Below are 24,385 nucleotides of genomic sequence, written 5' to 3' on the forward strand. Positions count from 1 at the left end.
CACTGGCACTGTACTTTGAAATTTACTGTGACCCACACAAATCTAAAGAGCTCTCTTGGTTCTCCTCTTACCGAGGGAACTTTGGATATGGAGCAGTTAGTCCAGGCAATGAGTGAATTTCCATAGTTTGTGGAAATAGCCTCTACAAGATATGCTGTGGAAATAGTACAAAAGACATCTTTGAAAGAAATTAGTGTTCTTCATTTTATTTATTTGTACTTCAGGAACTACTCTTGATCACTTAAAAGTAGTGGCTTGTTTTTAATGTGAATTTTTCCAATATTTGTGGAATAATTACTCAGTTTCCTATATTTGAGAATTGTGTTTTTTTCCATTCTTTTGACATTTAATTAGCATTGTTCCTTTGCTCCAAACTTTAACAATCTCACAAAACATATTGCAAATGAAGTGCATAATTAGCAGAAGAATGTTCATGACCCTCAATTTTTTAAAGTAAATGACATTTAAGAGCTAGTAAGACAGGTTGTCAGGTTGTCATTAACCTGTAATAATTACCTATGGACCTTACGTATAAGTATAATTGCTCATTTAAAATTTTCATAGTTTGATGCTAGGAGCCACAAGCAAAATATAAATGGCACCTTTGGTTGTAAAGTGACCCAGCTAGCCACTGAGGTATTATTATGCTAAGATTTACATTCATATGCAAATTTGGCTCCTGCTGTTCACCTTGGCCTGCTACAGGACTCAAGTTACCGGACTGCTGGAGAGTTCCCATTGGTTGGGGAAAGATAGTAGGAGGAAATTCCAGGGGAGGTCCGGGCCCCTGGTTCCGGGGAAGCGCGCCGTTCTGGCAGACGCCCGCGTGGGAGGACCGGGTTTGGCTTGCCAGCGGCGGCTTTTTCAAAATAAAGTTTTGTTCCTGCTTGAGTGGCTCGTGATTCTGTGCCCAGCCAAGACTGCGGCAGTTTGAAGCTGTGTATTTTTTTTTAAATCACTCACACCATACACACACACACACACACACACACACACACACACTTCTTTAAGTCAGCTTCTAGGAAAGGATATTTTCTGATCGAATGGATATTCACCCAGTGCCACTTTCTGACTGGGTTTAAGTCCAGCTTTTAAAGGACATCTTTTTTAGATTTTAAAACATTAATACAAAGTCCAAAATGAAGAAAGCTTCAATAATTGTTTGTTGAATGACTACACAACTGTATTGTGAGGTGAAGAGGATTAGGAGAATATTTTCAGTCTCTCTTGCTTTTTCCCTCCTTTGTTTCACTTAAGAACTATGTATTAGGGCAGAATTCTGGTGGTAAAACTAAAAACAGGAAGAAGAGAAAGTCTATATACAGAATGGTAGTATCCTCTTTTTTTTTTTTTTTTACCCAGTTCTATCCTGGATTTTTCAGGGAAAAATAGTTATGTAGTCATAATAATGCAAAACATGAATACTGATAAATGAAATTGTGCTAAGAGCTATGCTGGATTCTGTAGTAGTCCAGGTTTGAGAGCTAGAGACAGAATCAGGAAGTGTCAAATGATTATGGAGGTTGACAAGCCCCAACATATACAGAATAAATTAGTAAACTGGAGACCAAGGAGAACTGATGGTACATTTTCTGTCCAAAATCTGGCAGTCTCAAGATCCAGGAAGAGAAACATATTTTAGCTGGCATTCAAAGACAGGGAAAAAATAGTATTTGAGCTCAAATGCAGTCAGGTGGGAAGAATTCTCTCCTAATCCATCAGATTCAACCTTTTTGGATGAGGACTACCTACACTTGGGAGCCTCTACTAAGCAATGAGTTAAATGCTAGTCTCAGCCAAAACAATTCCTGACAGAAATTCCCAGAATAACATGTGACAAATATCTGGGTTCCTTATGACCCAGTCACATTGACACATAAAATTAATCATTAATGTTTCTTTTAAATTGAAATGTATGAATGAGCAGAGCTAAGGATTTAAAATAAGGAATTTACAGTGAGTAAGTAAACAGGTAATTCTAAACTTTGTGAATCAAAAGTTAGCCAGGGAAGTATAGTATTTGAAACTGTAGTGTAATGCTCTGTAGTTTATAACAGTATCTGTCATGCTATACGAATTCAATATTAGCTATTATTAATCAAGTATTGGGATGTTTAATTATGCACTGTTATTTAATTCTGATTTTGTATTTTATATATAAATTTCTCAAATATTTTTACTTTTAATTAAATTTTCACATAATATGTATTGAAAATCTAATATGTATGGAAGTTGTTTGAAAAGGATCAAGTCCATGCTCAGTTTCACACTATGCTCTCAGTAATGTTGAAGGTGGTTCTCTGTAAACTACATTTCCCAGAGACTCTTGCCACCTGACTTTCTGTTGCACTCAGTAGTAGGCACTAGAGGGAGATCAGAAGACAGGAGTCCCTCTAGGTTCTGACAGTCTCGACAGTCTCTCCTTCACCAAACCTTAGACTCTTCTGAGTTCTCTTCTGAATTAGGCTTCAACTTTTGGACTTCCAAATCCACCATGCATCACTCGGTTTCAGCAAGAATTTTACTAAATTGGATTGCCCAGAATCCCTCACCTTCCTTACATGACCATCCTTGATATCTGAACAAATTCCTTATTCTCCACTATCCCTCAGGTGATGTGTGGTCACCATGGTCAGCTTCATCCAGAGTCTTTCCTGCTGCTTTTGTGAGAATTCTACTGTACCCTCTGTTCCCTTTTACTGATTTTCCATAATTAAGACAAACAGTAGCTCCTATGTTTCCTACATCTAGCACTGTAACATCCTACTTTAACAGGTTGTAAATTAAAATCGAGGCCAGTTGTATACAGAGGTTTCTTTTTTTTTTATTGGTTGTTCAAAACATTACAAAGCTCTTGACATATCATATTTCATACATTAGATTCAAGTGGGTTATGAACTCCCATTTTTACCCCAAATACAGATTGCAGAATCACATCGGTTACACATCCACATTTTTACATAATGCCATATTAGTAACTGTTGTATTCTGCTACCTTTCCTATCCTCTACTATCCCCCCTCCCCTCCCCTCACATCTCTCTCTACCCCATCTACTGTAATTCATTTCCCTCCTTATTTATTATCCCATTCCCCTCACAACCTCTTATATGTAATTTTGTATAACAATGAGGGTCTCCCTCCATTCCCATGCAATTTCCCTTTTCTCTCCCTTTCCCTCCCACCTCATGTCTCTGTTTAATGTTAATCTTTTCTTCCTGCTCTTCCTCCCTGCTCTGTTCTTAGTTGCTCTCATTATATCAAAGAAGACATTTGGTATTTGTTTTTTAGGGATTGGCTAGCTTCACTAAGCATAATCTGCTCTAGTGCCATCCATTTCCCTGCAAATTCCATGATTTTGTCATTTTTAGTGCTGCGTAATACTCCATTGTGTATAAATGCCACATTTTTTTTATCCATTCATCTATTGAAGGGCATCTGGGTTGGTTCCACAGTCTGGCAATTGTGAATTGTTCTGCTATGAACATCGATGTGGCAGTATCCCTGTAGTACGCTCTTTTAAGGTCTTCAGGGAATAGTCCGAGAAGGGCAATAGCAGGGTCAAATGGTGGTTCCATTCCCAGCTTTCCCAGGAATCTCCATACTGCTTTCCAAATTGGCCGCACCAGTTTGCAGTCCCACCAGCAATGTACAAGAGTACCCTTTTCCCCACATCCTCGCCAGCACTGTTGTTGTTTGACTTCATAATGGCTGCCAATCTCACTGGAGTGAGATGGTATCTTAGGGTGGTTTTGATTTGCATTTCCCTGACTGCTAGAGATGGTGAGCACCTCTTTGCAGTAGTCCCAGATAGAATCTGGTTTTACTGATTTAACTGCTTTCCAGCTCTGTTTTTCTGTGACAGTTCCCTCCCCTTTGCCTGTCACTGTCTTGGCCTTTTCTTTTAAAATGCTAACTTCCTTCCAGGCTCTCAGAATTAGCTGCCTCATTCTTGCCAGAGGAACAAGTAATAACCATGCTCAGAATTGTGAGCTCCAGTTCTGTGGGGCATGCACTGTGGGGACTCTCCTCTGGGTCCTTTAGGGTCTGAGAACCCCCAAACTTCTCTCTTGTTCTTTAAACCTTAAAGAGTGTGATAGCTGCATGATGTTGTGCAGTCAATTCTTTAAATTAAATTTACTTTACTTGAAAAAATGTTTGTGTTTTCTGTTTCCCCAACTGGTCCATTAACTGACTTAGAGAAAACTGAAACCTAACTGACCATAGATGGGGGATATAAAATGATGCAGGGAGATGGGAGTCACAAAACTTCAGAAAGTTTGAATAACTATAAAATAGGAAATCTCTGAAGGTGAAAGCAAGGGGAATTAAAATGGAATTGGCTGAAAGTTTGCTTAGGAAGCAGTTCTAATCTCAGAGCCTTTTCCTTTTCCACAAAGAATGGCCATCACTGCTGCAGGACCCAGGAGATTCATTCTTGGCATCAACTGAATCAGAGAAGTCTAGAATCAGTCCTACATCAATCCCAGCATCTGGAACAGCAGAAATAGTAAAGGCAGAAGAGGGGAGAATATAGAAAAAATAGGAAACAAGAGGATTAATAAAAATCACTTACTGAAAACAACCATCACTATCCCTCCAAACTTTTAAACAATGCAATTGGTTCACATGCAAAAAAAGATCATTTAGTAAAAGAGAATATGTTCTTGGAAATCAAGAATCTGGTAGCAAAATTTAATACATAAATATATTTATATATTATATACTATTGTATTGGGTGTATATACATGTACATAGCATATATAAGTGAATGTATATAACAAAAATGAGTGAATGAATATATATATATGTATGTGAAAATATATATGTAAGTATATTCAATAGGAAAAGAAAAGATTGAGAAATTTACCCCAGAAAATAACACTGAAAAGCAAAATACATGATTAGGAGCTAAAAGATAAAACATTTTTTAGGGATAAATATGGAAATCTAAGCATTAGGAGTTCCAAAGTAACAAAACAGAGAAATCAGCTAGATGAAGTAGTGCATGCCTGTAATCCCAGTGATTTAGGAGGCTGAGGAAGAAGGATCACAAATTGGAGGCCAATCTGGGTAACTTAGTGAAACCCTAAGCAATTTAATGAGACTCTCTCAAAATAAAATATAAAAATGTCTAAGGAAGTAGTTCAGTGGTAAAGTGTACCGAGTTTAAATCCCCAGTATAAAAAAAAAAAAAAAAAAAGAGGAGGAAGAAGAAGAGGAGGAGAAGAAATTGAAGGATCAGGATTATTGTTGGAAAAGTGCATCTATTATCAAAGTAGTGCTAAAAGAAAATTCCTAGCACTGTGCAATATGAGTTTCTCAAGTAAAAGAGCCCTCAAACTGCACAATGAATTTTAAAGAGACAGATAATAAGACACTTAATTATGGAATATTAGATCACCACGCATAATAAAATGGTCCTAAAACTTTGCAAGAAAGTGCGAAGAGAGTTAAAGAGACATTTGCAAAATGGCAGGAAGTGGAATGGAAGGAGATGGTAGTTCTTCATAAGAATAATTTTAGTGTTAATTGCTAAAACAGTAATATTGAAATTGTTTGACTTAAAACTGAAATTAAATTTGAATACATTTATAGAATTTGCAAAATATTATAAAACCAATTAATAACATAACCCGATTCAGATCCAAAACCACTAACACCAATTTCCATCTCCTTTATTTAATATAGTTATAATTAGTGTTGAGTAAATACAAATGAAGAATAATCAGACAACAACGTTGGAAAGTAAATATTGTGCTTGTTTTTCCAAAACAATAAATCTGAATGGCTTGATAAAAGGAGAGAAAATCATTTATAGCTGATGAAATGCACTATCAACCCTGAAAATACTAGAATCATTAAGGAGAAAATGTGTTATTTAATCTGGTGTCAGCAATGATCAAAGTACCTTTTCCCATCTCCTTCCCTCTCCTCTAGTAGATATGCAATTCTTCTTGCCCTGGGGCTCCAAATCACCTAAGCTGAGCCAAGTCCACTGTCTCATCCCCTACTTTTGGTGAAGATGGGCACCTGACACAGGAAAGACCAGTTGAATCTTTTATTGATATTTATAAAACTGAACATATGGCAGAGAAGATCTTTTCTTTTGAGATCATGAAACCATTAGAATAAGAGCTCAGGCCTTCTAAGAATTATGTCTTCCAACATATGGCACAAAATGGGAGAGAGAAGTGAAAAGATTAGTGTTCTAATGGTCTTCTGAATGCCACATTCTAACCTGTCTACTGCCAGATCCCTGCAGCCTTCCCAAAGGTGATTTAGAAAGACAATACATTCTTTTTACTTAAGTGAATTGAATTTGTCATTGTGTTTTACAATGGTACCCAAACCAGAAATAACAAGAAGTATTTGCAAAATTATAGAACATGAGGAAGAATGACAACTGGCTTGATTTTTGTGATGAACAAGAATGAGTATTAGTTATATCTAAAATAAAAATAGTTTCCACTGTAGACTTGTTTGAGGTGATAAAAATGTTTTTTAACAAAGATTCTTTTTCTATAGCAGTGAGTTAATATAGGAAGAGTAAGAAACTGGCTGAGGACAAGATGGCAAAATAGAGAGGGGAAGCAGGGCCCAGCAGTTCCTCAGCACCAGACTTTTAAAGTGTAAATACTGCACCTCAACAAGAGGTTTCTAATAGAATGCATCTCCACCAACTCCAGGTTCACCCCTGAAGAATATATGAAAACTATGTTCCTTCTTCAGACACTAGAAGATGCCCCAGCAATGCCACTTCTCAGTGGGAAGTAGCCAGATATGATGATGTCACCCCAACTAATTATACCCCTTCGAGTCGGGAATGAAGGACATAGGGGAAATGCCCTGAGGCTTATTCTCTAGGCAGCTGTTCCCCCACCCACCTTCCAGCCAGCTGCAGGGAGATATCTGTGGTAAACTGAAGGTTTTGACATTTAGAAGACAGGTCTCAGCTGTGGGGAAAGCAGGAAGGGAAAATAGGTAGAACACAAAAGGAACTCCCACCTGACCCCCACCTGACTGATTCAGCTGATCCCAGGACATTAGGCCCCAGGAATTTCTCTACCTCCCCTCCTGTCCCACCCTAAATGAGGCTGCCAAACCAACTCATCTCATGCCTGACCCTGCTGAATCCTATAAAACTCACACCCTTGTTGTAGCCTGCTGCCATTTTCTTTCCTGAAAATGTGCCCCTCCTTGCTTGATAAAAGCATCATTGATCCAATAAAGAAAGAAAAGAAGGAAGGAAGGAAGAAAGAAAGAAACTGGCTAAGAAATAAGCAAAATATTTTTACATTTCACTCACAATGAAAAATGAGATTACTTGGTAAAAATGGTGAAGATAAATGCTTTCATGTGGTTGTACTCCATATTAATTTTAATAACTGTGCTTTGTACAAGCTACCAGCATTTTAAGTTGACATTTTTTGATAATTTTTTGCAAATACATGAGGCAATAATTTTTAGAAGAAATAGTGTGGGGGTCTAGCAGTGGTAGAATTGGGGAAGTGCTTTCAAACCTGTTGAGTACCAGTCATGCACCAAGCCTTATATGCAACGTGACATATGTTTAATACAATCTATTACATTGTTTTAACTAGGCTTATTTTTTAAATGAAGAAACCAAAGTTCAGAGATGTAACTACTTGCCTGTGATTACAAAGTTAGTAAAGTAGAAATTGAGATTCAAATCGAAGCCTCTAACTCCCAAATTTATTCTTTTCACAATGCCTCACTGCCAAATTGAAATCCATATCTAGTTTCATAGGTATTATTACTGTGTTGTCTCAAAAGAATATATAAATTTACAATAGTTCAGTAGAATTTTCATAGATAAAAATTTTTATTTTTTTCAATTTAGACACTGATTCTTTCAGAGCAAGACATGGATTATATCTCCTTTCACCATTATGCTGATTACAGTGATGAATATGCTACTCATACATAATTCATTCAATACTGTCCCTTTTTTATCATTAGGATCATGATAACATGATTCTTTCTATATAGATTTCAATTTGGAGACTGTTAAACCTAATTTATTCTGACTGAATAAAAGTATTTTCTGATTAATAAATTTTATAGTTGATATATGTAATTGAATTTGTTTCCAAGTATATAGTTTAGAGTGCCTTTCCGTTACTTCAGTTCCACAAAGGACCAAAGAGTCTAGACAAAATAATAGGTATCAGTTTCCCTTCCAATATAAAGAGAGTAGATAGGTCAACTAAAGATTTAGAGGTCTTCTAGACTTGCAGTGCCTAATACAGTAGTTTCTAGTTACATGATTCTATGTAAGTTCAATGCATATTAAAATAAAATAAAATTCTCCAGTTATACCAGCCACATCTAAAGTACTAATAGTAACATATGACCAATGTCCTCCATTTTGAACAATGCAGATTTAGAATATTTTCTTCACTAAGGAAAGTTCTATTGGATAACATCAATACATAACATGAAGACACATAGTTTGAAGTAGCTGCTATGAACTCTCCTGAGCCCTGAGTGTGAGTTGCTTTTCCATAGTAAATGTTACCTTTCATCAATTGTATACTCAGAAGATGAAGTTGTCAGGGAGTATCAGAAAAGCAACCCACAAGAAGAAAAGGCTGCAGCTAATCCAAAGATTCACCATGAAGTTACAACTGAACCTGTCTCATGAGCTTTTCCTGCCGGATTCCTCTTCTCTACTCCTCTGCATAATACAAATATGAAGCATCAAATGTAAACATGGATCAAAATATGAGGTAAGAAGTAACAGACTTTGAGATAAGAAGTGTACCAAGAGGAATAAAAATTCAACTATACCTTTCTTCGCCAATACGTCATGTGACAAATGTGAACTGAAGTCAGAGAAAAGTTTCCACTTGGATAAAGGTCTGAATTTTATGTTTAAAAAAAAAAAAACCCTTAGATTATTTTGGTTATTGGAAAGTTTTCTAAAAACCTTGAAAACTACCCAACTTCATTAGGGAAAAGAAAAAAATATTCACCTGAAATTCAAAATTTAGAGGTGAAAAAGAAGAGAGTTGCATTCTGCCTATGCCCAACCTACTCTAATACAGTTCAATAAATTGGTTTTAGAAGTAATATAGGAAGTCAAACAAGAATGAATTCTTAAAAGTAATATAATTTTAATAAAGAAAAGTAATCATCACGTCTAATCTCAGCCTTACCTGGGCAAGTGTTTTGATCATTCTGTATCAACCCCAAGGTTTATTCTTCAATAAAGTTTTTAATCCACTTTTCCTGATTTCCCCTGCCTGCTAATCTCTGGCTTTGAACTCTTGTGAGTTAGAATCATAATGTGTTCATGTTTTTTACTGCTACTCAGCTTAGAACAAGGTGCACTTTTTCACTTGTATGTAGTTGTATATTGTATTTGTATAACATTTGTTTTCTTAAGTAGTTTTTAAAGATTCTTTATATGACATATGGAATTAATTAGCTCAACAAGTTAACTTATATTGGCAATGTAAAGGTCAATAAAATCTTACTTTTGGTTAATAAAATGGTAAATTCCATTTCATTAAAATTAAAATCAATGGCATGTTATTATCTAATGAAAAAGATTCATAGCCCATACAAATCTTAGGATTTAGCAGAAAACGGAAGAGATTTGTTGAAAACCGAATTCTTGACTCTTAACACCATAAAAATGTTCATCAATGTTTCTGAAGAATGTCTTCTCTCAGAATTTTGCGTCATAAAGAGATAACTTCTTAAAATGATATTAAGTTAGCTGCAGAGAGAAATGTTTTCCAATTTCCTATAGTTTATGCAAATCAGCATGAAGTACATATTAAACTACCATTCTGTGGTATACCACCCCTTTCCAATGCCATTGGAAGAAACTCTGTTACTGCTACCTTCATTCTGTAGTTAAAATCTAAGAACCAATTCATCTATCCATTGGGGCTCATCCTTGATGATACCTCTTTTTCACTTTCCCACCTCATGTCATTGTACACTTCTTCCCAAACTTGTCCCATGCACTGCTTTCCACATCTCAGTAGATAGTGACACTATCACTTTGTATTTTGTGTATAAAACCTTGCCTTCATTTTCGACTGCTCTCTTTTTCTTATTCCTCACACTCATTCTGTTAGAAAAACTGTTGATGCCCAGAAGATACACAGAATCTGGCCCTTGTCCTCAGTCCATATGAGCATATGAAATAGTCACAAGCTGGCATCTTTGTTTCTATCTCACTTCTTTATGTTTTTTTTTTTTCTCTCCCACAGTGATCATCACCTTCTAACATAAAATATTATTTACTTTTAGAGTTATATTTATTATTCAATGGTATCTCCTCTGCTACAATGTAAACTCTTTTTGGGCAGGGAACTTTGTGTGTGTGTGTGTGTGTAAAGCGTGTGTATGTGTGTATATATATATATATATTTTTTAAAGCATTCTTTTTTTAAAAACTTTATTTTATTTATTTATTTTTATGTGGTGCTGAGGATCTAACCTAGTGCCTCACATGTGCTAGGCAAGCGCTCTACCACTGAGCCACAGCCCAACCCCCATTAAAGCATATATTTTATATGTAAATATATAATATATAAATAAATATTATAGATACATATATGTAGTGTCTATAAATGTTACATACATGTATTATGTATATGTATATATGTATGAATACACATACATGTATTAGGCCAAGCATTCATTCACTCCCTAAACACTTATTGAATATTTTCTAATACATCATTTAAACATTTGGATAATGGACCATATCTTTATATATATATATATATATATATATATATATATATATATATATATATATATATACACACATATGTGTGTGTGTGTGTGTGTGTGTGTGTGTGTGTGTGTGTATGTATTATTTGTATAAACTGGTTTGGGGTAGAATAATTGTAAATATATTTGTTTTTTCAAATCTCTATTCTTTAACGAAATAATCAAGACTTAATTTATAGCTAAAGTACCTTAGATTTTACATCAATACTTTGAAGACCATAGAATATTAATGCCTCAATCAGACTACAGGAGAATAATACAGAGCTGGACTTCTGTCACTATGGATAGATGTACAAAGAAATAGCATGTTGCTTGTGTTATTTAATAGGAAAATGGTTGAACTAAAATGTTCCTTCAAAAAAATTTCTTTCATATATACCATGTTTAAGTAATTGTACATAGTTTTATATGCACATTTGTGTTCACACAAAAATGAGTGACATATAAGACTTGCTCTTATGGAGCTAACAAATAGTAAAAATTTATTTAGTACAAAAATAATTATAATATTTAAATCGTAATGTGATTTTTTTACCATTTCAGGAGCCCATACATAAAGGTATATACACTTAAAAGAAAAAAGAAAAATATGAAGCTTTCTGTTTTTATTTCTTTATTATGCAATTAAAATAAGAAATGAAAATAAATTTTTTAAATTGGAAAAGTTTCCTTTCCATTTTTGAGACAAAATATTTGTAAACATTTATTAAAATTTTATATACCAATTAAAGACATTTTGGAAGCAGTATCTTTTAAAAATTTTAGAATGATTACACTTTGAAATGTAGCATGGTTAAATTTTTATAACAAGAAGGATTACAAGATCTTTGTTTTATAGAACATTATAATGGGGCTATTTCAGCAAAAACATCCAAGTCAGGGGCTAATTAAATAGATATCAAAGGGGCCACCCATATGCAAAGAATCTTAAATACCCTAGGAATTAAGGTAAATTATCTTTATTATTAAATATAAGAATAATTAGCCTATCCCTGACTTGTAGAATGAAGAAAATAAATTAATGCTACATGAAGCAATGATCTTATGCATATTTATATTTAACGTTGAAAAACAGCAAAAGAATATTGGCATTTTTGAAAGACAGTCTAATTTGTTAAATTCAAAGTTTGTAGTTTATCCAATTAGTGACTTTTGGATATAAATTCCATTTATTTGTCTCTTAACGCATCTATTTATGAAAGAAATAAGACCAGATATTCCTAATATTTTATTTGTCTTGACAATGGAAAATTTCTTATACCTTAATCAAAAATATTTAGAAATTTATTTGGGTTCCTTTTTGCACCATTTCCATAGAATATAATCCACTTCCCAAATATTTACTCTTCCTTTATTCTTCTCATTTTATATTCATCCTCCTTCACAGATGTCTCTGACGTTACTACCCATATTACTTCCTTCTGTATTTTTTTAAATTAGTTTTTATTCTGCTTCATATGAATACATCTATAGGCTTTTAGATTTGGAAGGATACAATGCCTTATCTTTGTACCTGTATCATTTATAAAAGTCCAGTGTTGTGCTAGTAAGCTAGCTCTCAAAGGATCACACAGTCCTGATTTGTAGTGTTTAACCAATATCTCTAGTGTAAATATACCTGCAGTTTGGTGACTTCAAAGTACCAAACCAACCGCCAATATTCCTGAATTTTTAACAATCAGTTTCTATAAGCCAGTAGGAACTTACTCAAACACATGCTGCAGGAATCTAGCTTATCTCCATTTGAAAAATCTTCAGCAACTTGAGATTATTTCATACATACCCATTGATTAATGAAGAGTTTAAATTGTAAAAATGATCTCCCTTATACAGACCCAATACCCTCCCCTGACTCACACACAATTTAAAAGATAGAAACTTCTTTCCCTTAGTTTGAGCACAATTTTTTTTACAACTATTCCTCACATCCCATCATTTTGACAGTCCTGCACAACGGATTCTATTCCTGGGGGTATATAATAATTAACAGTCAATGGCAGCCAGAAATTAACACCTAGCTCCAGATGTTGTCTGGGCAGAGAAAAGTGCAAGAGAATTATTATTTTACTTGTCTTGGCCACTATAATTTTGCTAATGTAGTTTGAGGATTCATTAGATATTTTTTTTGGCTGCCACATCACACAGTTGGCTTGTATGGAATTGTAAAGCCAAACTTAACCATCCAGGTTCCCCCCACCCCCTTAAAATGTAGCTAAGCTTGTTTTCCATCATCCTGTAGCTGTCCAACTAATTTCTGAAACTAGGTGTAGGAATTGACTTTAATACCTTATGCATTTCTTCCTATTAATTAAACACTCTATTTGAAGTCAGAATCAACTCCTTTCATCTTTATGTTTGTGATATTTTCAGATATAAAAGTATACCTTCAGTATCTCTTCTGTTTTTAATCCAAAGGAAAAAATAATCTAAACTGGTTAGGATAATAAGAATTATTGGAGAGCCTTTCTATGAGAAGTAGCAGCTTATGGAAAAGGCCTGAGCTTTAGATCTTTTCATTTTTTTTTTCATGAACTATTCTCTCTTCTCAGCAGGCATCCATCATTATGAAATGATGAAATGTAGCTCAGAAAACACTTTTTTTTGTTACACCATCTGCATGGACTCAACTCCAAATGTTTCTTTGTCTCCAAAGTGCATTTTTCAATCAAAGCAAGAGATGATAACACCACCTGCACAATCCAAGTTTCCTGCCTCGAATCGTTCAGACTTCAATCTAAGACTTCAATCTAAGACTTCAAAGTAACTAGAGATATAATTCAGGATACTTCCTGAGTATCACTCATTTTCTCATGAGTCAGCAAAAGAAGGAAGCAGCTTAAGCTTTTTATAGGTTTTGGCAGATCCCTCTTTATCTCTGATAAGAATTTCTTGGAAGACAGAAGCCTTCCTAGTTAGCTATGGGGAATGTTTATATAAGTAACTCTGTATACTTCAAGAGAAAACCACTGGTACCTACTATGTCTTTTTCTTACAGAGACAGTGCTGCTTTCTTTGTACCTATTTGCACTATTTATTTTGCACATGTTAATGTAACTACATATTCATTTCAAGCTATGTTGTCATATACTTTTGAAGGGGTGTAACCTTATCTTCTTCACTCACTTAAAAATCAAAATCTGTTATAAATATTTTATGTCTCTCAAAGAAATGAAATTGCTTAAATAGTTTTTGTTCACCTGTTTACATATGTATCTTACACGAGAATTTTCTTAATGGGTTAAGTGCTATGGTAATGTTATTATATGATTAATTAAAATCTCCCTGAAATATAAATGTTTCTTTTTTTAAAATAAAACAAAAAGTTTTCTCCATCTTTCCCAAATGAACTAGACCAGAGAAAACTACTTCAATTTTAGTTTTCATATCCCAATTCATATTTTAACAATCCCTCACCCCATCTCCAATTTAACTATTGCTTCCTAGCTTTATTGCACCTACTTGTGCTTCTTTTAAAAAATAATCTATCCATCTCTCTCTGATGTCAAACTCCTGCTCCAAACAAAACTCTTCTAGAACATCTTCTTAACTGATCATGCGCATTCTTATCCCATTTTTTCTCAGTATTCTCTCAAGCATAAAGACGCTCAGGATGAAATTAAACTTATTAGTATGTTGTTGATAGCTCAGTGCTCATTATTGTCTTTTCATTATACCTTTCTACTTCTACAGCAAAGTCACCGAGCAAAGACTGTGCCAATCTCCTATAACTCTTTCCTTCCAGGGGCTGTAACCTAAAGCAAACTCCTTACAGTGGCATATGATGCATTCAACAACTCTCAATTTTTCAGGGCTCCACAATTAACATGCAGCTTCGGACACTCAAAGCTCCTGAGATGTTCCTTAAAATTTCTGGAAGCTGCTGAGGAGTTATGCCATACTTAATATGGGAATGCCTAACAATTCTACATTTTTGGGAGAAAATTTTTTTCTTCTTCTAAACATAAGGATTAGTTTTAGGAGCAGGTTCTCCATGAAGTCCCTCCTATACCACCGTGGACTTGGTATTTCCAGATACATCCACGTCATGCATGCCTTAAGTTCCTCCCAGAATTTCCTTTATCCTATCTCTGCCAATTGGTTGTATTAAGAGCTTTACTAAAGTATAATTGACACACCAACAAATAAAAAAATCCCTGTACATGTTTAATGCATATACTTTTATGAGTTTGGATATACGTACATCATGATCAAGATCAAGGTATTAAAAAGATTCATCATCTCCAAAACTTTCATGTGTCCCCTTCTGTTTGTTTGTTGTAGTGGGAACATTTAACATAATATGTACCTTCTTAACAAAAATTTTAGTGTATACAATACTGTGTTGTTAACTGCAAGCACTATGTTGCATATTGGATCTCTAGAACTTATGCACCTCATGAAACTAACAAAACTTTAAACTCTTTGATCAATAGGTACCATTTCTCCTTGTCCCAGCCCAACAACCACTGTTCTGTTCTCTGTTTTCTATTTCATATAAAAATAAAGAGGAATCACCCAGGCATAGTTGTGCGTTCCTATATTCCCAGGAACTTGGTGGGATAAGGCAGGAAGATTGTTAAGTTCAAGAACAGCTTTAACAATTTAGACCTTATATCAAAATAAATGGATGTATAGACAGATAAATATAAATAAACAAACAAACAAACAAATAAATAAATGACTGGGGGTGTAGTTGAGTAGTAAAACACCCCCTGCATTCAGTTTTCAGTATCAAATAAATAAATAATTAGGTATGCATACTTATTCATGACTGTTGTGGATAATTCATGTAAATGTAATGTGGTATTTATTCTTCTGTGACTCTCATTTCCCTTATCATAATGCTTTTCAGGTTCATCCATGTTCATACAAGTGGAAGGATTTCTTCTCATTATGAATGGATAATATTTCATTGTAGATATCATATTTTCTTTATACATTTATCTGTCAATGAACTTTTGCATTATTTCTATATCTTGGACATTCTGAATAATGGCACAATTAATGTAGGCTGGAATACACCTTTTTGAAATCCTTATTCCAATTTTTTTCATTTAGGTGCCCAGAAATGAGATTGCTGAACCATATGATTGTTTTATTTTTAATTTCTTTAGGAAACTCCATACTGTTTCCCATAGTGGCTATATGGGAAACAGGCCCCCTTTAAATTAAAAGCAATTTCCTGGTAACTGATTTTCTGCATCTTGCACTTCCTAACACTGAAAATGGAGGTTGAGGTCCTTCCATGCTGCCTGTAAGGGGCACCAAGGAAGTTGGACTGACATGTTGCTGATTAACACATCCTAGTAAAATTCCCATCTATTTCCTACATTTTATCCACTGTGCCTCCTTATTCTCTTATAAAATCTTCCCATGATCCTGATTCCTAAAGATGAAAATTTGAGATGGAAAGTTTTCCTCTGTCTTCCTCAAGATCAGCTTGGGATAGACCTATTCTCCTTGCCAACCTATCTGCCTAGTGTTACTAGAGAGATGAGCAGTAAAGCCATTCCTAACTGCTATATACCTTCTACATTCCATCCCACAGTTTGTGAGAGTTCTGATTTCTCTAAGTATTCACTTTACACTTCCTTATTCATATTTTTTAAATGGCAGTCTTCCTAACAGGTGATAGCTCATTGTATCTCACTTGCATTTCTCTAATGACACCATCTGAGTGCTATTTAATGTACTTGATGGACATTTATATGTCTTAAGAAATGTCTCTTCAAGTTCTTTGTCCATTTTTTAATACAGTTATTTGTTTTTTTACTATTAAGTTGTATGAATTTCTTATATACTTTTGGTACTAATATCTTATCAGATAAATGCTTTGCAAATATTTTCTCCTGTTCTGTAAATTGTCTTTTTGCTCTTTTGCTTGTATTCTTTACTTTGCTCTTTTACTATGTATTCTTTACTATGAAGTGTGATATAGACCAACTTTTCCAGTTTTGCTGTTTCACCCATTCTTTAGTTGTCTTATTCAAAATCTCTGCCAAGTTCAACGTCAAGAAACTTTTCAGATCTTTTATCCTAAGAGTTTTATAGTTTCACGCCCTACATGTAAGTTTCAATCTGCTTTGAGCTGATTTTTGTGTATTGTATAAGATAGGAATCTAACTTAATACTTCAGCTGTGATATCTAATTTTCTTAATACAAGGAATTTGTTTTCTGCATTGTGTATGCTTGCGACCCCTGTCAAAAAACAGGCGTTGGCTATGTATGTTTGGGTTTGTTTCTTAGTCTCCAATTTGTTTCATTGTTATATACATCTACCTTTGGATTTCAGGTAGAGCAGCTCTTCTTTTCTTCTTCCCACAGTAATTAATTTATGTATTTTTCATAATCACCTACTTATTCATTTGGTACTACAGATTAAATGTTTTTCCACTCAACTGCACCCCAGTCATTTATTTATTTATTTATCTATCTATTTATTTTGATACAGAGTCTATCTAAGTTGTTAAGGCTGGTCTTGAATTTGCAATCTTCCTGCTTCATCCTCCCAAGTTGCTGGGGATATAGGGATGCATCACTGTGCCTGGGTGATGGCCTCTTTATTTTTATATGAAAAACCTAAAATGTACTAACACTCTATACTTATAATGCATCTATGAAATGCACATTTTTAGGAAAATAACAAATCCATTACCTAATTATTTTAACAAGCATTTCAATTAATTATTCATAAATGAGAGGTAGGAATATTAAGATTATTCTGCTCTACTCCTTGTAGGTTTTTAGTTCATTATAATGAATTTTTAAACCCCCTTCTTCTCAAAAACTACTCTGAGTTGGGTGGAGTAGTACAGAAATCAGAGGCTCAAGCAGGAGGATTGTGTTTCATTCTTTCCTACTTAATTTGGAGCTCTTTTACAAAAAAATGCCACTTTATTCATTTTTCTTAGTACTCACAGCATCTAATACATTACCTTATTAATCAGAGTAGGTGAATATAAATGTCTGTTGAATCAAAATGTATTTGATTAACTTCAATGACAGGATAGATTCCCCTACCCCCCCCCCACGATTGAACCAAGGGTTTTTGCTTTACCACTTTACAATTCCAGACTCCCTTTTGGAAAAATTTTGAGACAGGGTCTCCACATGTGGTTGAAGTCTCATCAGATTGCTGAGGCTGACCTCAAACTTGTGAACTTCCTGTCTCAATCTTCCAAGTGTTGGGATTATAAACATGTGCCACTACACCTAACTTAAGATAATTTTTTTTTTTTTCCTGAGGGGGAAGTGGATTTGCATTTGGTTGTTGTTTTTAATTACACAAGATAATGTAATACTCACTTAAATGTGCAAATGATTTAAACTCAGCGATATATACTGCAGTCAACACAAAGAATTATATATAATCATATATATATATATATATATATATATATATATATATATATATACATACACACACACATACACACACACACACACTGCGGTGTCAACACAAAGGAATCTTCACAAAGATTCCTCTACTAAAATTCCACCCTCTTGTCAAAAATGGCATGTCTCATTGCTTTCAAGACATATTCACATATAAACCAAGTGATAAGAAAAATCCAGCACCTGCTGCCTTTAGGCAAACTAAAGATTCCTATGTTTAGAAACCTTATATATCTAGATAGTAGAAGTGTAGAATCATTTTGTTTGGCAAGATTGTTCCACTTTATCTTATTGATGCTCAGATATTTGGGTAATATAAATCAGTCAATCACATTCATTGGGTTTGTCACACAACCCTTATACCTTCATAACAGATATATCTCTGAATAGATTGTTTTTCCTAGTTCTTTCTTCTGATGTAAGTCTCCTAAAATATAACTTTAAAAATGGTTCATCATGACTCTCAGAAAATGAGAATGGGACGAAATGTTTTATTCTACTCACTAATGAATGATCAACCTAGTAATGTATTATAACAAATAAAAAAGAGAATTTGGCAGTCAGGCCTTCAAAAATGCTCAAGTAATTTGTTAATAGATGTCGAAACCCTTATAGTCCATATAGCAATAATAGGTAATTTTGAGGTTATCTTTTCTTCAGATCAGAATTCTCTTTTACCTTTCCTTACTGGGCCATTTTGATTTCACCATTCTCAATTTTTTATAATTTATCTTCTACTCTTACAGATATGTAAAGTGATCTAATCTTCAGGAAGTCAGTTAAAGCTCCATTCTCTTATAGATAAACAAAACCCTGAGAAAACTTTTAAAGGACATCCAGTATATTTGCAGTTTCCAAGTGTTGGGAAATTTTTTTGTGACAGGCCATCCAATTTGGGAATGTGATCATGATATTTACTCTTTCCCTAGATTAACTAGAGCTAATTGCAGTTTATTAATATTTAATAATTAAATAAATATTTTAAGATAATTATTAAAGATAAAAAATAAAAGATATTTTAAGATTCTTATTACAGATAATTAATAATCACTAATAATTTTTAAGGATAATTATTAATGATTGTTAGCAATTAATAATTCTTAATAATTATTAATTGGCTACAGTGATTACTTTTTGATGTGCAACATTACTGATTCAAAATGCAATGTCTAAACTGAATCATTGGAGTTACTCAGCTTCTGAAGGGACTCAGAATTGTCTCATTCTGTGACTTTTCTGAGCTCAATATAAATGGCTTCTGTACCTTCCTTTCTCTGTTTTTCTAGTCACTAAGGATTCATGGTCTACCTTTAACTTCAGTCCCCATCCTGAGTTAAGTTTCAAGTTATTTTCAGATTCCAATATCACAAAGTCACTATAATTACTTTTTACAGTTCACATCCAGAAGTCCTCTTGGTTCTGGGCTTTTTGTTTGTTTTTGCAAGCCAGGATAAATTTTAGTGCTATCAAATGAAGCCAAGAGTGAGAATGAGAGGGGGGTTTATGCCAATTGGGTGCATAGGCTGAAAGCCAGGATTAGTTCCTTGTAATTGGGATGGTGGTAGGATGGGCCCACTCCCTTAGTTCTACTGTTAGTTGAATACAGATGAATGACAACACTTTTAAAAAGCACTTTGTAAAGCACACCGTTCTGCTTCAAGTCAGAAAGGCATTTGCAGAGAGGTGCATTCCAATCAGCTTGCAGGAGGCTAGCTATGATAATGATAAATTTGTTTTGTAGACTAATCATATCAATGTACGGTGATTTTAAAATAACTAATCATTTTTTTAACCAGGTATATAATATGGTTAGTAGCTCCTTGAAGTTACTTTCAAAGTGAAGTCAAATTACACTGCATTTACACAAGTCAATCGTGCTTTCATGTTTGTTATTTGCCAGTGTTATCAAAACTATATTAAAGGCAGGTAAGATTTGAAGTGAGGAAACCCATCAAATGGCTACTTCAAAAGCATGAATACAATGTGGTGATAGCTTGTAATCACAGAAGTTTCTGCAGAATAAGAAATGGGAGATAAATTTGAAAAGCATCGTTAGCAATATTAATGAATTAGATATGGATGGCAATATTAATGAATTAGATGTGGAAGAAAGCAATGTCTAAACTGAATCAAAGATATCAGGACTTAGCATCTCTATAGATAGCAGCTTCATTAACTAAGGTTCTGGAAATTAATATTAGGGATGGAAAACAGAAGGTGATGTAAAATTTTCACCAATCATGTTGACTTTCAAATACGAGATTAATCATTCTGGAACATAAGTTCAGTGTCTTGAAGATACCCATTTGGGGCTATTGAACTTATAAGCTTTGGTTAAAACCATGTGAATATTTTTGCAAGAGAGTTTATTCCTGGAAAGAAAGTACTAATAATTTAGGAACAGAAGCCTGATGATAGGGCCAAAAAGCAAATTGAAAAGAATGAAACAAGAGCCATGGAAAAACCGGGGAGAAATAGGTTGGTATCTATTGATCATTGGCGAGAGTACTTAGAACTGTTAACTTTGGATATGTATATCCTTGTGTGTGTGTGTGTGTGTGTGTGTGTGTGTGTGTGTGTAGAGAATGAATACATATTGCAAGAAACAAAATATATGGAGAAACAACATAAACCTGATGGACAAATATCATAAAATATACAAGTTATGATGGGTGTAGAGAAGTTGCTTCACTTGTGAAGGATGAGGAAGGACGACCACTTATTCTAATCCTGGAGTAAGAAAATAAGAGCAAATGTGGATATAAACATTTTGTACAAAGTAGGAGGGAGATTATAGCTCTCATAATTCATTTTTTTTCTCCTCTGACCATTGCTACATTCACCTCTGGACATTGCTAACACATGAGCTCTTTGGGAGATGTTTAGTTCCAAACCAAGACAATATGTTCAGAGGTTATAAACTTCAAAGAAAGAAATACGACATGAGAGCAACAGTATGACTTTATAAATCAAGATGATAATACCACTTTCAGTCCTTATAGTATATAGGAAAAATATTTTCTCCCTTTGGAAAATATAAGAAGAGAGTTTTCTCTCAGTAAGGGCAAGTTTTGGGGACATGATGAGTTTTTAAATATCACCAAAGTCATCTAGAAGACATATCTGAAAGCTGTGGTATGGACAGTGAGGGGAAGTATAATTCCATGTACAATTGAAGGTGGGTGTACAATATATAAAAGAAGAAGTTTCATTAGTGAAATCATTGATGATGAACAAGCCTAAGAACTTGGGTTGTAAAGCATAAACCTTAACATCAATTAACATGGCATGGAGCCTCCTGGTTTCTAAGCAACAGAAGCTTACATGGTGACTTCTAAGGCTTTTGGAATCACCATGAAAGGATTTGTGGTTTTCAGGTCTAGAACACAGTATTTGCTTTCATAAACAGATTTTGGAAAATCTGTCTCCAAACAGTGTTTCCCATTAAACACTCTTACATGACATGATTTTCTTTTTATCCCAGATACTTACTTTTGAGCAAGTTCCAACTTTTGTAATACCCTTACTAGTATTATACCCAGAAATTAATATTGTGCACATTTTGTTCTATTCTGAATGTAGAAGAAGACTGATATCTCCAATGAATATGTGATGTAGGGGAATAATGTGTTATCTCCTTTGACATTGCACTATTGACTTAAATTGAACTCACCCCAAAATAAAGCCAATACTTTCATTTTTCCATAGGTAAGTAGCTTAAAATAAATCTCTGCTATGTTTAATGTTATATTTTATTAGACTGTCAATAGTATTTGGAAACATCACAAATCCATTGTAGTGACTTTCTTCCCAATTTTGTGTTTTCAAACTTTTGTAAGTAGAAATTGCCCACATTAATTACAAATATGACATAGAAACCACATTTTGTCCATGGCAATGATGATGTCTTTTTAGTTGACATTATGATGTGTCACTATTTGTTCACTTACTAACCATCTAATTGCATTCTCATCTTTTCCACATTTCTATATCATCTGCAAGAGTGCTGTGATAAATGTAGCAGGCACCTCAATTGGTACGATGCATCTCTTTGTTTGAGTTCAATGAACCCGAGCTTCACTTCCTAAAGAATTTGTGCTGGGTTGAAAACAATTTTGATAGCTCCATCTTCTGAAGGCTCTTGTTTCCATATTTAGTGAATCCTCCTCAATACCTCTCACAACCCTAAATTTTTGATTAGGTTGCTTTTTTAAGTATTTTAACTGGAGATTTTAAGTACAAGTTTACTTTAATGTCTATGATTAGAAAGACTGTATGTTTTAAAAAGCCATAGATTAAACCATCGTGTAACTTATAAATGGCCTAAGACAATAAATACTTTTCTGTTCTTCAAGACTTAAGTCTTTTTTTTTTTCTTCAGAGTACTTACATATATATTTCCTATTTATACTAAAGTCACTTTTGGTTGAATACTACATGCATCAGACATTGGGCAGATCTTGGAAATACAAAAATAAATATGTTAGTAGTTATCTTTAAGGAACACAGTCTAATTGCAGAAATAAATATTTAAATAAGACAAACTACATGGTAAGGAATATAAATAAAGTAACAGAAGATCAGAGAAGATCTCAAGTAGGAAGTATGTTTCAATTGGAATCTAAGTCCAAAGAAATCTGTACTATTCTAAAGCTAATAGTATTTATATAAGGTTTATCTGAAACTCTTTTCAATAGAAACAACATTCTTTTTTGAGACAAACAATTGAATAAAACATTTTATCAAACCACTGACATGAAAATGCCACCCACATCTGTATTCATCAACTAATTATTTTATAAATATATATAATTTTTGTGTTACTTGGGCTCAATATAATACACTCAGAACATTCCTCGGCATAATTCAGAATGCTGATTAACAAACCAGTTCAGTATCTATTTCACGTGAACCTGGGGTCTGCTTCTCCACATATTATGTTCAGCACAGAGGAAAAATAAATAAATCTATTGCTTTGTGGAAGAGAAAGCAGGCCTAGGCTTGTTGACACCTGTCTATGGCTCCTTTCCAAGCACTTAATTTCAAAAGCCACATCTCCATCCTTTTGTAGAGCTGAAAAATTAAAAAAAAAAAATATAGGAAACTTCCTTTGTGGTGAATGAAGCCATGTGTGAAGAGTTTTCATCTACTGTGCACTGCCAATGTGACTAAGTCTAACTATGAAGGGCATTGCCTCATGATTGAATTTGTATGAAAGTGATTAAGCCCATAAACTACACAAAGAAAATGAGAAGCTAAATAATTGCTCCAACACTAATGCTATGTTGTTGCATCTTGCCGAGAATCCTTTGCCATCCATGCAGTCCCATCATGTTTCTTATAATATTCAAACCTGGCTTATTAAGATTTTTTTTTTTTCACTGAAACCTACTCTTTTATTATTCTAAGGATCCTGAGGATTGCATAATGAAAACTTATAAATTACTCCCATTTGCAACTCTGTTGCTTACAAGGTAGTAAAAAAAAAACTATTCAATTTTATTAGTACATTTTAAAAGCCATCTGAAATAATTAAATGTCCATATTTTTATGCTAGAGGCTGTTTTACAATATTCTTTTCAGTTTCTATGGAAAGGTCTTTCATCCACAGAACTACAAAATTAAGAGAACTTCTGCAGCAAAATAAGTCTCTTTCATGTTTTAAGTGCTGGACTGATTTACAACTCCCTATTGAGATGAAGGTGCTCAAATTATCCCCCGCCTTCTTCTTCTTCTTTTTATTTTTTTTCAAGTTTAAAATGAACTAAGTAAATTGGCCTTTGGTGTTTTATAACGTCAATGAACTTTAAAGAGCTTTTGCACAAATAGGATCGCCTCCTCAGCAGCCACTAGGGACTAGATCATCATTTCCTTTGTGTTTCTATCCAATTGAAACTCTCTTGCTGATTCAAGTATCAAGGTACCTGGTTCCACAGGTATCTAGGGTACCTTGATACTTGAAGGTATCCCTGACACTGCTCTAAGGAAACCTGCCCAACTGGGTTTTCCTTGAAGATCTTTTCTCTTCCTCCCTGTGAAGAAGAATTATTACCAGGGAGAATTACAATTACCTGGGACATCTAGCCTCTCCATCAAGTAAAAACTTCCCTCCTCTAAAATAAATCTCTTACAAAGGCTCAAGTCATGTACGTAAAATTTTCACAAGAGCTCTCTTAAGCGCCATCGTTTTGCACTGACACTCTTGCCCACCA

Source organism: Spermophilus citellus, assembly GCF_964194105.1.
Source record: "Spermophilus citellus genome assembly, chromosome: 10".
Lineage (NCBI taxonomy): Eukaryota > Metazoa > Chordata > Mammalia > Rodentia > Sciuridae > Spermophilus > Spermophilus citellus.